Source organism: Taudactylus pleione, unplaced genomic scaffold (genome assembly GCF_031769625.1).
Source record: "Taudactylus pleione unplaced genomic scaffold, aTauple2 ptg000845l, whole genome shotgun sequence".
Taxonomy (NCBI): Eukaryota; Metazoa; Chordata; class Amphibia; order Anura; family Myobatrachidae; genus Taudactylus; species Taudactylus pleione.
The window spans coordinates 5315665-5329588 of NW_028285247.1; the positions used below are offsets into that span (position 1 = coordinate 5315665).

Consider the following 13924-nt stretch of genomic DNA (forward strand, 5'->3'; position numbering starts at 1 on the left):
TTGAGGGGGCTGGGGGAGGGGTGGTTATTGGAGGGGAGTACATTGAAGGTAGGAAGTGTTTTGAGGTGGACATTGTGGGGCCCGGGAAGGAAGGGGGGTGAGGTGGACATTGAAGGAACCTGGGAGGTGGACAGTGAGTGCTGTCTGGGGAGCAGTGAGGGGGTCAGTGTGAGCTGTGAGGGTGGCAGTGAGTTAGCTGTGAGGGGCTCAGTGTTATATGGAAGGAAATGGCAGTGAGAGAGAGCTATGCAGGGGGCAATGAGATACAATGGAGGGGCAATCAGATAAACCACACCTGCAGTATTCTGCCATGTCCATTTTGCCTTTGCCATGCGCTGGGTAGAAAAACCGAAGCCATTTGATTGCATTTGCCCCCCCAGGCTAAAGGTTGCCAGCTGACCCCTGCTAACACCAAAGGCTGGATGTCTTCTCTGTATCGTCTTCCATTCTTCTCAATCTTAACCTGAGCAAAACTGAATCCTAAAGTTTATATCTGTGTAAACTCACCATCACTGCAATTACACAAGCATGGTACCGTGGGTCAGGTTTCATTTTTATTTCTCCTTAAATCTTTTGCACAATCATATAATTTCGACCTAAAAACATCTCACATTGTTTACCTTTATCACAGTAATGACTTAGAAAAACATTAAAGGAGGAGATTCAATTCCAGCCAGTGTGCCGCCACAATGTTTATCTGCGCACATCACAATATATTATGGTAGCCAAAAATCACTAATCTTTTGTGGGGCAAAACGAGTGGTGTTTTTGGTCACAAAGTGCCTTCGTCGTAATCGCACAGACTTCAATTTCACCCACAGGGTTAATCCATTTTGAAGGGGGAAGGGAGGTGGGGTGGAGAAGGATAAAGTGAAGTTTGAGCTACTGAAGTTTGCACTATTCATCTAAAAGCTCCAAGCGGTTACACTGCACAGACATTAGTGGAAATGACTCCATATCCGAGCTATGCGAGGTTTGGTAATGGGGACGTAACTAATTCCAGATTAGTACATTTGGTTACCATGAGGCATTGGCACTGAGTGTGACCTGGTAATGCCTGTCTATCCGCTCCAGAGGTCTCTGCTTTGCCACATGCCCCTTTTGGGCTTTCAGTTTTACTGTGATAATTATCTATTAATTATAACTCATTTGTAATAATTATACCTGGATCCAGTCTATCACTTAGAGCCGAAACCATTTGCACCCAAAACGCACATATAAACTGCATGCCACAAAAATGCCACATTTACATTTTATTTTAAGTTCCACATATCTTAAAACCCAAAATAAACACGTAAATGTTTTCACATGAAGACACATTTATGGGTATTTTGTGTCGGTAAGCACCAGGTCTGTACACCGGCACTTTTACTGGGGGGAGTAATCGGCATCAACATCTTCACTGCTGCTCGAGCAGAAAATGATCACATATTCAATGTGATCTGGGCGAGATATTAGCACACAAAATCGCATTGCAGTATGTTATAATACCGCCCGAATGTATTAAATAGCACATGCAGGCACAGGGGCTGCGAAAGGAGCCCATCCCTGCCAAATGCTCGGAGTGAAGTGACCGAATCAGCCACAAATATTTAATGATAAATACTAGGCCCCTATGTGTGTCACCTGTATGGGCAGAGCACCAACAGAGAAGCAGTGTGACTGGTTCTTACTGCTATGAGCATCAGCCCTTCTCTTGCCACAGCCACAATTCCGGCATCGCCACCATCATGGAAATTGGAGCAGGGACAGGTATCAATGGACAGGAGCAGAGGGTTAGGGATGGAGGACGTTGGAGGGGCAGGTGCGGAGTATGGGGGAGAAAGACGCAGGAGAATGAGAGAGGGGGTTACCTGGTATGCAGAGAGGGGCATATGAGAAGAGTGACTGACAAAGGAAACAGATAATGGAAAAGAGTAGAGACACATAGAAGACATCAGCAATAGGTGAACAAACATAGAGGAGATTAGAGAGATGTTTGGAACACATCAAGGAAAGGTGAAATAACCAAGGATAGATGGGGAAGAGGCGTGGGGCCTATGTGTGTGGTACACAGAGTGGATAGCTTTATATATAGTGTTGAAAAGCATTTAAAATGTATTTCACATTGTCTCAAGTCCTAAAATGTATAGACCTCCATTAATATGCATCAGATTTCCATACTCTCACCTAAATTTCCACTGATTTTACTGAGTTGTAAACATCTTGTGTAGCCTACATTTACATAGTTCTGCATGTTCACCAGCAAAACTCCACAGAATGCTCCAGTGGATACTATCAAGGTGGTGGTGGGGGAGCAGGTACGGATTATTACCATGGTCCCTGTAAGGGCCTGGGAGTGCAGAGGAGGCCTAATCAAGCCCCAACAATGCCCCATGGTGCACTGCAGATGCTTCGCATAGGTACAGTATCATGGTGTAGTACACACAAGGGTAGGAATGAACATCAACGTTTAACAACTATTGATGGTTAACCACCGATGGTCGATGGTTTTACTATCAATAGCGGAGATCCATTGGCACAGAGCCATGCAATGGTTTGTTTTTCTCCCTGGCAGCTGGCACCGGGACACAAAGCCTAACTTCACCCCCGATGTAACCTGCAAAGCCCTGGCACCACCTCTAATTGACCTAGAGCAGGGATGACCATTGGTGGGCGAAACCATCAATGGTTCCCAGTCGATGTTTCATACAATAACCACCAATAGAACCATCAATGGTTAACCCATTGATGGCCTTCCCTACACAAGGGGGCATAGCCGCACCACTTTCAATAGTCCAGCCTCTGAGCGAATCTGTCGTCTCGCCAGCCCAAGCCTGTTCAGCTCAAAAGAAGTGTGACAACTAAATCAACTTGACTTATGCAAATGATGACCTACCCTGCACAGAAACCTTCAGGGTAATGAATTGGAGGCTGCAACAAAGGGTCAGAGGGCAGCACCATTCCAATTTGATTCTGCACCCCTCCTCCTCATCCCAGTCACCGCACTCAATGAGCAGAAGTAGTGTGACATGAATCACATACGCTTCGCTTGTAGTCAGTACAGTAGCTGAGTGACAATGAAAGTATGATGAGCAGTTATAGGAAAAGCAGGATTTCCTCTCCCAGTTTCTCAATTCAGTTCATTTCAATTACAGCTCCATTAATATATGGAGAAGGTGCAAGTAATTGGTTCACAGTCACATTGCTTTCCTCATGCACTGTGCAGTGACTGAGCTGCGATTAAAGGAGGGGAGAAGCAAATTAAAGTGCAGTCAAAGAGCAGGAGCATCACATGGTGAATGGTGGAAGTAGGTTTGTCTGCGTATGTTAAGGAGGTGAGGTGGCGTAGTTTAGGGCAATAGTAGACTCCTCACATTGTTGGGGCATCTTGCCAGTATTTCAGGCGAGTCGTTACCTTATGCAGCTGGTCGTATTTGTGCGAGGTTTGCTTTTCAACCAGTAGATGGCAGTAGAGCAACAGCTCACCCTGGTTACAGAGCAGAGGTTTTGTTTCGTCTGTATTAAATATACATACCCCTCAGCCCTCACTACCTATGTAATAACAGGTTATTTATGTAATGGATCAATAATAAAAAATATAAAAGACATTGGTCATCTAGGAACGTAAGAATGGAATAATTTATCCGTTCTTCTGATATAATTCCGTCGTCTTCCTCCACAGCGTTCTGTAAAAGCTGTGACTCCTTAGAACCGTAACTAGACTTTTTGGTGCCCTGTGCCAGAAAGAGCATTAGTGCCCCCCCCTATTTTAAAAATAGGGACATAATGTACCCAAAAAAGGGACAGGCCTCATGGGGAAGGGCCAGGGAAGAGATAGGGGAGGCCAGGAGATGCTGGGGATAATAGAAGAGGCAGCAACAAGTGAGAATGATAATAAAACAGAAAATAAACAGGCCCAAACAGCGCCCCCTGCCCTGCCGTGCCCTGTGCCATGGCACTGGTCGCACTACCCTAGTTATGGCCCTGACTTCTTAGTAGAAAACATAAATTCATTAACAGATGCAATTTTAAATATGAGAACATAAGTAACACCCCAGATGGGACTCGAACCCACAATCCCTGGCTTAGGAGGCCAGTGCCTTATCCATTAGGCCACTGGGGCTTATAAATAAAATCAGTTAATTATTTCAATAGATTTATTTTTATGGACTAATACGCTATGCATAGTTTGGATCATATGATTAATTAATTATATATAGTAGCTATTATGTCTATGATACTATGATATACCAATAAAATTATCAAACCTCAGCAGATACTGTTATAAAAAAAAAAAAACAACACCCCTACTTTAGTCTAAGGCGCTAGATTCATAGAGACAATATTAAAATTAATAAAATAGATGTTTTTATCAAGTTCACAGGTGGTGTTAAATAGACTGTCCTCCTTTGTTATTAACCCAATGACTGTTATACTTCTTTTATACCGAAATTCTGGGTCTGACCCGGAGGATGGAACAGGGTTCCAATCCAGATCAGACCCGGAATTTCCCCGGTGCTGAACCAGGATATTCCTGAGTTGGCGTCGTTCACATCGGCGTTGAAGTGGATGCTTGGAGATGATGTCACCTCCAAACGCCACTGGATCCAGCCAATCGGCAGGCATGTGGCGCGCTCCAGGTCATCGTGACCCGGATCACGCCGTTTACACTGCAGGGTTTCACAGGTTATTCCCGTGTTAAACCCTGAAAGTTACCTGGGTTGGATTGCTGGGTCACTCGACCCGGCAATCCAACCCTTTCCCCTTTTACATCAAGGAGCTGCCCTGGTTAACCCTGCAATAACTCGTGTTTTAGCTCTGGTGTAAAACAAGAGATATGGTAAGAACTTACCTTTGTTATCTCTGTTTCTACGAAGTCCACAGGGTTGACCTTGGGGATATAGCTGGATCAGGATCCATGGGCACCACACAGTTAAGCTTTTAGCTCCCAGGATGCACTTGGGTCCTCCTCTATACCCCGCCCCCGAGCCACAGGCACCTCAGTTGGTAAGCAGCCTAGGCCGGAGGAGAATATGGAACAGAGAGAAGGAAGACTGGAACACACAAGAAACCATACTCACAGCAATAGGAGACGGAAAACCGGTGACCAGCCACACAGCCCATTTGAAGCAGGTGCGTCAGGGCGGGCGCCCTGTGGACCCTATGGACTTCGTAGAAACAGAGATAACAAAGGTAAGTTCTTACCATCTCTTATTTTCTACTTCAGGGTCCATAGGGGGTCCACAGGGTTGACCTTGGGGATGTCCCAAAGCAGTTCAACTAAGGACGGGGACGCTCCTGTGCTGAAAGGAGCACCCGGCACCCAAAGGATGCATCCTGAGAGGCGAAGGTGTCAAACGCATAGAACCTCAAAAACGTTTGAATTGAAGACCAAGTGGCCGCCTTACACAGCTGAACAGCAGAAGCACCACATCTAGCAGCCCAAGAAGGACCCACAGAACGAGTGGAATGAGCCTTAACAGAGGCTGGCACAGGTAAACCCTCCTGTGCATAAGCCTCACAAATAACGGAACGAAGCCAACGGGCTAACGTTTGTTTGTTGGCAGGCCAACCCCTCTTGTGAAAACCAAAGAGGATAAACAAAGAATCAAGACTTCCTAACCGAAGCCGTCCGGTCCACATAGATTCTAAGTGCCCGGACCACATCTAAGGAAGTCTCACCAGAAGAAAGATCAGGGGACTGAAAAGCTGGCACAACAAGTTCCTGATTAATGTGGAACTTCAAGACCACTTTGGGCAAAAACTCAGGACGAGTGCGGAGCACCGCTCTGTCCTGGTGAAAAATCAGGAAAGGAGGGCGACAGGAAAGCGCCCCCAATTCAGACACCCTCCTGGCCGAAACAATTGCCAGGAGAAAAACAAACAGTCTTAAATGTCAGCCACTTGAGCTCCACCGACTCAAGAGGCTCAAACGGAGGACCCTGCAGGACCCGTAGAACCACCGCCAAGTCCCAAGGAGCCACAGAAGGCACAAAGGGAGGCTGGATAGTGAGAACAACTTGGAAAAAGGTGTGAACATCCGGCAGTATTGCAATCCGCCGTTGAAACCACACGGACAAGGCGGACACATGAACCTTCAGAGATGCAAGGCGTAAGCCGAGGTCCAATCCTGATTGAAGAAATTCCAAGATCCTAGAAACTCGGAACACCTGAGGATCATAATGTCTGGACTCACACCACTGAAAGTAAGTGTGCCACACCCTGTGATAAATCCGTGCCGAAGCAGGCTTACTTGCCCTGAGCATGGTACCAATAACCGAACTGGAGAAGCCCCGAGACCTCAAGACGGCTGTCTCAAGAGCCACGCCGTCAAAGACAGCCGACCCAGATCCGGGTAAAGGCAAGGCCCTTGAGACAACAGGTCCCGACGCTGAGGAAGAAGGTACGGCGCGTCGATGGAGAGGCTCCTGAGATCGGAGTACCAAGGCCGTCTGGGCCACGCCGGAGCCACCAGCACGAGCGTGCCGCCGTCCTGCTTGAATTTCCGCAGAACCCGAGGAAGTAGGGATATTGGAGGAAACAGATACGCCAGGTGAAACATCCATTTCACCGACAGCGCGTGCACCAGACTTGCGCCTGCGTCTCTTGTCCTTGACCCATAAACGGGCAACTTGTGATTGTGACGGGAGGCCATCAAGTCCAGCTCCGGCAGTCCCCACCTGTCCATGAGTAGCTGAAACACCTCTGGGTGAAGCGACCATTCCCCGGGATGCACTTCGTGACGGCTGAGGAAGTCCGCTTCCCAATTGAGGACTCCGGGGATGAAGACCGCCGAGATCGCTGGAATGTGACACTCCGCCCAAGTCAGGATGCGAGACACCTCCGACATCGCTGCCCGACTGCTAGTTCCTCCTTGGTGATTGATATACGCCACCGTGGTGGCGTTGTCGGACTGCACCTGTACCGCCCTTCCGTGAAGAGCGGGACCGGACGACTGCAGGGCCATGTATACTGCCCGCAGTTCCAGGATGTTGATGGGGAGAAGTGCTTCTTCCGCAGACCAACGACCCTGGAGAGACAATGAGCCGGTCACTGCCCCCAACCCCGGAGACTGGCATCCGTCGTGAGCAGGACCCAGTCCGGGATCCAAAAGGGGCGCCCCTCGACCAGATGAGCTGTCTGAAGCCACCAAGCCAAAGATTGCCAACACCAGCACCTGAGAGCGGATCCGGTGAGGTAACCCGTTCCATTCCAATAGAATCAGCCCCTGCAGGGGCCGGGAATGGAACTGGGCAAATTCCACCATGTCGAATGTCGACACCATGGACCCCAGAACTCTCATAGCCGAATGGACCGACAGGCGGCGACTGCTCAGGCAACTGCGTATCCGCAGCTGTAGGGAGGCGATCTTCTCCGGAGTCAGGAAAATCCTTTGCTGATGCGAATCTAGCAGGGCTCCCAAATGAACCATCCGCTGTGATGGAATCAGGGAGGACTTTTTCCAATTTATCAACCACCCGTGTGCTTGCAGGCAAGCGATCGTCAGGTGGAGATGTTAAAGCAGTACTTCCGGGGAGCTCGCCAGCAACAGGAGGTCGTCCAGATACGGTAGCAGCCGTACATTCTGGCTCCGAAGATGTGCGGCCATGACCGCCATAATCTTCGTCAACACCCTCGGTGCAGAGAAGAGACCAAAGGGTAGCGCTCGGAACTGATAGTGGTGTTGAAGGATAGCGAACCTCAGATACCGCTGGTGCGAAGGTGCTATCGGAACATGGAGGTAGGCGTCCTGGATATCCAGGGACACCATGTAATCCCCCGGTTCCATCGCCAGAATGATGGAACGTAACGTTTCCATCCTGAACGTGGGAACTCTGAGGAATTTGTTCAGAGACTTCAAGTTGAGGATAGGGCGATGAGAACCATTGGGTTTCTGCACCAGAAACAGAGACGAATAATACCCCGTCCCTCGTTGTGATTGAGGAACGGGAACAATGACCCCTGCTTTCAGCAAGGACTCTATAGCCTCCTGAATCTGTAACGCCTTGGTCTTGTCCTGAGAAGGACTCGTGCAGAAAAACTGGTGGGGTGGTCTGTGCCGAAAAGACAGGGCGTACCCCTGGGAGACCACTTCTCGAACCCAGGCATCCGTGGTGGTATTGTGCCAGCACTGGGCAAATAGAAGAAGTTGGCCTCCCATTCTGAGGTCCCCCAGAGGGAGGCCCGTCCCATCAGGCCGCAGGTTTATCTTCCTGCTTGGAAGAAGGGCGCCGAGCACTCCAGGCTTGCTTCTTGGGTTTAGAGGCAGTCTTACTCGCAGACTGTTTCGGGAAGGACTGACCTTTTGCCTTACCCTGAACCCGAAAGGAACGAAAAGCCGAACTCCGAACCTTAGCAGGCAGTGCCGCCGAAGGGAGGAAAGCCGACTTGGATTTAGCCAGGGTATCCACTATTTTGTCCAAGTCCGGACCAAATAGTAATTCCCCATTGAAAGGTAAGGCCTCCAGGCCTTTCTTTGAATCAGAGTCCGCTCTCCAGGACCGCAACCATAAGGATCGGCAGGCAGACACCGCTGCAGCTGATACCCACGAAGTCAGCAGACTAGCATCTAAAGAAGCTTCCCCAATGTAAGAAGCAGCGTCCCTCATCTGTCCCAACAGCGCCCTCTGGACATCCGGAGCGTCGTCCGGGAAGGTATCTTCCAATGCATTGGCCCACCCCTCAATGGCCTTGGCCACCCAGGAGATGGCCATGGACGGTTGGGCCACCGCCCCGGAGAGGGAGTAAATAGACTTTAAGCAAGTCTCAACTTTCCTGTCCGTGGGATCCTTCAGCGAGGATATCGACGGTAATGGTAAGGTAGCGCCCCGAGTTAAACGGGTGACATAGGAATCCACCGCCGGTGGAGTTTCCCATTTTTTACAATGTGCCTCAGGGAAGGGATAATTAGAAGTCAACCGCTTCTGAGGAAGGAATCTCTTACTGGGCGCCTGCCAAGCTACCGCCATATGATCCGTCAACTGATCCGACAGGGAAAACACAGCAGAAGCCACCTTCGTTTTTTTTAAACTAGGAAACTTCGACTTAGGAACCGGTGCCTCATCCTCTATAAGAAGAATAGCTCGCACCGCCCTAACCAGTGCTCGCACATTAATGGACGACTTGGTATCCATTTCCTGGACCGAGGCGTCCGAGTCAGTGTCATCAGGAACCTCCCCATCATCTGAGGAACCCTCTGAGTCCGATACCTGAGCCATGAGTGGGCGTTTTGAAACCCTAGAAGGCATGTCAGTCTGCAACATTGACTGAAAAGCCGAGGATGCGGCCGCCAAATTTTGCACGGAGTTGGAGAGCACATCCACCCAGGGTGGAGGAGTCGCCATAGGGGTCTGAAAAGGTACCACAGGCTGCTGCGGCACAGGGGAAGCCTGTATATACATAGGCAACCCCGCATATGGACCCACAGACTGAGACCCAGGAGGTCTCCGCAATAACTGCGGGACACCCGGAAATGGGGGATGGTCGGCTGGGGTAACGCCCTAGTATGGAGAGCAGTCGGGACCGACAGACGGTCCGCAACAGACACCAGCACTTGAGAAAACATCGCCCACGGTGGTTCCTGCGTCAGAGAAGGTCTGGATGGGCCAGGAGCCACCTGGCACCGACTACACAGGCCATCCTGTGACAAATCCTCCCTATCCACTCCTGCAGAACGGCGTCCACAGGAGGCCAACACAGGAGCCACTGAGCGCTCAACCTCCTCGTCTGACATGACAGAATATATTATATATCTGGCAACAGGGCAGAAGTAAACGCACTCACCGGTGTGTTGAACAACAGCCCACAATAAGGCACTGTGTCGCACACAACTGTATGTGACGAATCTCACAAATACGTGATTTATATAGGTGAGGTCTGTAGAAACGCCCCTCCCCCACACACCTGTAGGGCTTGTAGGAGAAGTAAAGGGACAGGTATAAGCTGACAGTAAGCGGAAAATAAGCACAGACAGGCAGCACTAGCAAAAGTCACATACCATGCAGAGAAGATATATTCACTGCACCTTTCCACTACAATCAACCTGCCCAGATTCAGTGTCTGGGAGGGCTATAGTGCTGTGTACACTGTCCTTGTCGGGGGAGAGGTACACAGGGGGACCGGTCCGCGTGCTCCCTGAGATCTGCGTTGCCACAAAGAAAATGGCCCCCAGAGAACTCAGAGGAGTGGCCGAAGAGTCTGCAGCTCAGCAACGCCAGACTGCGTGCTGAAAGGCGCGCTGAGCTGAGGGGAGGAGCCGCTGAACAGGGAAGGCTTCCTCCCCTGGCTGGCCATAACCCCAGGGATGCTGGCTTCCCTCTTGCCTGTTATCCCTTGTGGTCTAGTTGTCCCACGGGTTATGGGGGGCCCGCCGCCACTGCCAGCAGCCTCCGGTCTGTCCCCAGGACCGGAGGCTAAAGGGCTGCATCTTAAGGCATTCCGCGTGCCGCCGCTAGCCAGCGATGCGCGGCTTACCTGAATCCCCGGCGACTCCGGCAGCAGTCCTGGGAGGTAGACAGAGTCCGGCTAGTACGGACTCTGTCCTCCCGCCACGATCCCCAGATCAGTACTGGCGTCGCGGCACCAGTCGGGGATCAGAGCGGCAGCGTGGGCGTCTGTATAGACAACCCTTCGCTGCCGTCTGTATGAAAAAGAAAGATAAAATAAATAAAATCTATCCTAAAATAAAAAGCTTCTGGGGGCTGCTCCTGCAGCCCCCCTGCGCGGTGACCGACTCCGGCCGGGCACCAACTTACACTGAGGTGCCTGTGGCTCGGGGGCGGGGTATAGAGGAGGACCCAAGTGTATCCTGGGAGCTAAAAGCTTAACTGTGTGGTGCCCATGGATGCTGATCCAGCTATATCCCCAAGGTCAACCCTGTGGACCCCCTATGGACCCTGAAGTAGAAAAGGGGTATAACAGTGAGTATGAGAAGTGTTATGTGGTCTGATAAGTAAGAGTGCATATGAAGTCATAAGTGACACGCGATCAGGGACAAAGGACGCATGATGTACTACATTATAAAAATATGAGATATGGTAAGAACTTACCCTTGTTATCTCTATTTCTACGAAGTCCATAGGGTTCCACAGGATACCTTGGGGTATAGGCGATGGCGGCAGACATCCAGGCACCACAGAGTTAAATTTTCAGCCTCCCAGGATGCACTGGGGTCCCTCTCCTATACCCCGCCCCCGAGCCTCAGGCCACTCAGTTTCGTAACAAGCCATAGGCCGGAGCAGGAGCAAAAAATAGAGAGAAGACAGTCTGGAACACACAAGAATCACATTCTCACCAGAAGGAGACGGAGAAACCGGTGACCAGATCAAAGCCCATCTGCAGTACAGGTGCGACAGGGCGGGAGTCCTGTCGCACCTGTACTGCAGATGGGCTTTGATCTTCGTAGAAATAGAGATAACAAGGGTAAGTTCTTACCATATCTCATATTTTCTACTTCAGAGTCCATAGGGTATCCACAGGATACCTTGGGGATGTCCCAAAGCAGTATCCTTTAAGGGTGGGGACGCTCCTGTGCTGTAAGGAGAATCCGCCGCCGACAGGAAGCATCCTGAGAGGCGAAGGTATCAAAAGCATAATACCTTACAAAAATATGGACAGATGACCACGTGGCTGCCAATCACCGCTGAGGCGCCACGTCGAGCTGCCCACGAAGGACCCACAGACCTAGTGGAAGAGCTTTAATAGAGGATGGAACAGGAAGACCTGTGAATCCATCCTGCCAAAGTTAGCGTAGTAGCAGGCCAACCCTTTTTATGGAAATCAGAAAGGACAAAACCGAGAGTCTGATTTCCTAAATGGACTGGTACGGTCAACTTAAATTCTTAGCGCCCGTACCACAGCCAAATAGGCCTCACCAGCAGACAGGACTGGGGAAGTAAAGACAAGCACTGCCCTGTTCCTAGGAAAGATGAGAAAAAAAGGGAGGTCTACATGACAGAGCCTCCCATTCTGAGATCCTACTGGCCAAATTAAGAGCCAGAAGGAATACAGTCCTAGCCGTAAGCCATTTGAAATCCACTGAGCCCAGTGGATCAAATGGCGGTCCTCAGAGAGCCCTAAGGACCACAGCCAAATCCCAAGGAGCCACAGGTGGAACAAAGGGATGCTGAATATAACGTACACCCTGCACAAAGGTGCGGACATCAGGAAGAGTAGCAATCCTACACTGAAACCATACTAACAGGGCAGAAACCTGCACCTTCAGGTAAGCAAGGCGAAGACCGTTATCTAAGCCCACCTGTAGGAAAGCCAACCTCTGGATATCCGGAATACCCGAGGAGCCTAGCCTCTAGGGCGACACCTGAAAGAAAGTATACTATACCTAATGGTAAATTCTTGCAGATAAAAACTTCCGAGCTCTTAGCATGGACAGAGCCCCTGTTAACTATAGAGCTGGAAAAACTCCTAGACCTTAAGAGGGCAGTCGCCACCGCCACACCGTCAAGGACAGACAACCCAGGTCTGGGTATCAGCCAGGATCCTGAGACAACAGGTCCGGGCGTAGAGGCAACAGCTTCGGAGTGTTAACTGAGAGGCTCCGAAGATCTGAGTAATAGTGCCATCTGGCCTACGCTGGAGCTATCAGCAGGAGCGTGCCTCCTTCTTGCTATTACTGGAGGAAGAAGGGATAACGGAGGGACGAGGTACACAACTTGGAAGGTCCACTGGACCTACCTACGTCTATCAGAAGAGTCTCATCTCTGAAAGGCTCCACTTGTTCACCAGAAGATTGAACACCTCCTGATAAAGAGGACATTTCCCTGAATGCACGTCTTGACGGCTGAGAAAGCCTGCTTTCCATCTGAGGATTCCTGAATGAACACTGCCGATGACGGCAGGGATATAGCCTTCCACCCAAGCCAGAATTCGGGACACCACTGTTAGTGTCGCCTGACTTCGGGAACCTCCTAGGTGGCTTACATAAGCCATCATGAGGGCGTTTTCAGACTGTACCTGCACGGTATTTCCGTGGAGGACCTGTCCTGCATGCTGGAGAACCTTGAATACTGCTCAGAGTTCTCAGATGTTAATGGGAAGCGCAAAAACTACTGGTGTCCACCTGCTCTGGAACAAGTGTGGACCCGTCACTGCTTCCCAGCCACGGATACTGGCGTCCGTCGTCAGAAGGACCCTGTCCGCAATCCCAAAGGGGGTGCCCCTTGTTTAGGTGAGATTTCTGCAGCCACCAGGCCAGAGAGAGACAAACCTCCGGGGAAAGCCTATTGACTTTATCCTATGGGGCAACCCATCCCATCCGGAGAGGATCAAGTTCTTTAGAGTGAAGCTGGGTACTCCACCATGTCGAACAGCGACAACCTGGAACCCAGGAACCACATTGCCAAGTGAATAGACACTTGGCGACTCTGCGTTACAGGCAAAGGTACGCAGTTGACTGCAGAGATCTTTTCCTCAATCACAAAGATCCTCAGATGTTGGGATATGGAGCATCCTCTGTGAAGAATCAGAGAGGACCATTTCCAGTTTATCAGTCAGCCCTAACGTAGCAACACAGATATTGTCCGTTGCATATGGCACTGAAGTATCTCTGGAGACCGTGGTAACAACAGGAGGTCACTCGGATAGGGTAACAAGCGGACCCCCTGCATCCGCAGGTGGGCTGCCATAACTACCATGACCCTGGTAAACCGTGAGGCGCGGAGGCCAGACCAAGGGGCAATGCCAGAAACTGGAAACGCTTATCGACCACTGCAAACCTGAGGAAAACACTGGTGTGCTAAGAAAAGAGGGATATTCAGGTAGTCACCCTGAATATATCCAACGACACCACAAAATTCCCAGGCTCCATTGAATGATGGAATGCAGGGTCCCCCTCCCGAACCGAGGAACCCTTAAGAATTTGTTGAAGGATTCGAGGTTGAGAATGTCCTGGTAAGCCCCATTGGGTGTCTGTACCAGAAAGAGG

General features: G+C 50.3%; 1 non-coding gene across 1 annotated transcript; it reads right to left on the reverse strand.

Annotated features, from left to right (window-relative positions):
* Positions 1 to 4032: 4032 nt before the first annotated feature.
* On the reverse strand, positions 4033 to 4105 carry TRNAR-CCU (transfer RNA arginine (anticodon CCU)). The gene has a single exon. It is a non-coding gene; the product is annotated as a tRNA-Arg (tRNA).
* Positions 4106 to 13924: the final 9819 nt, after the last annotated feature.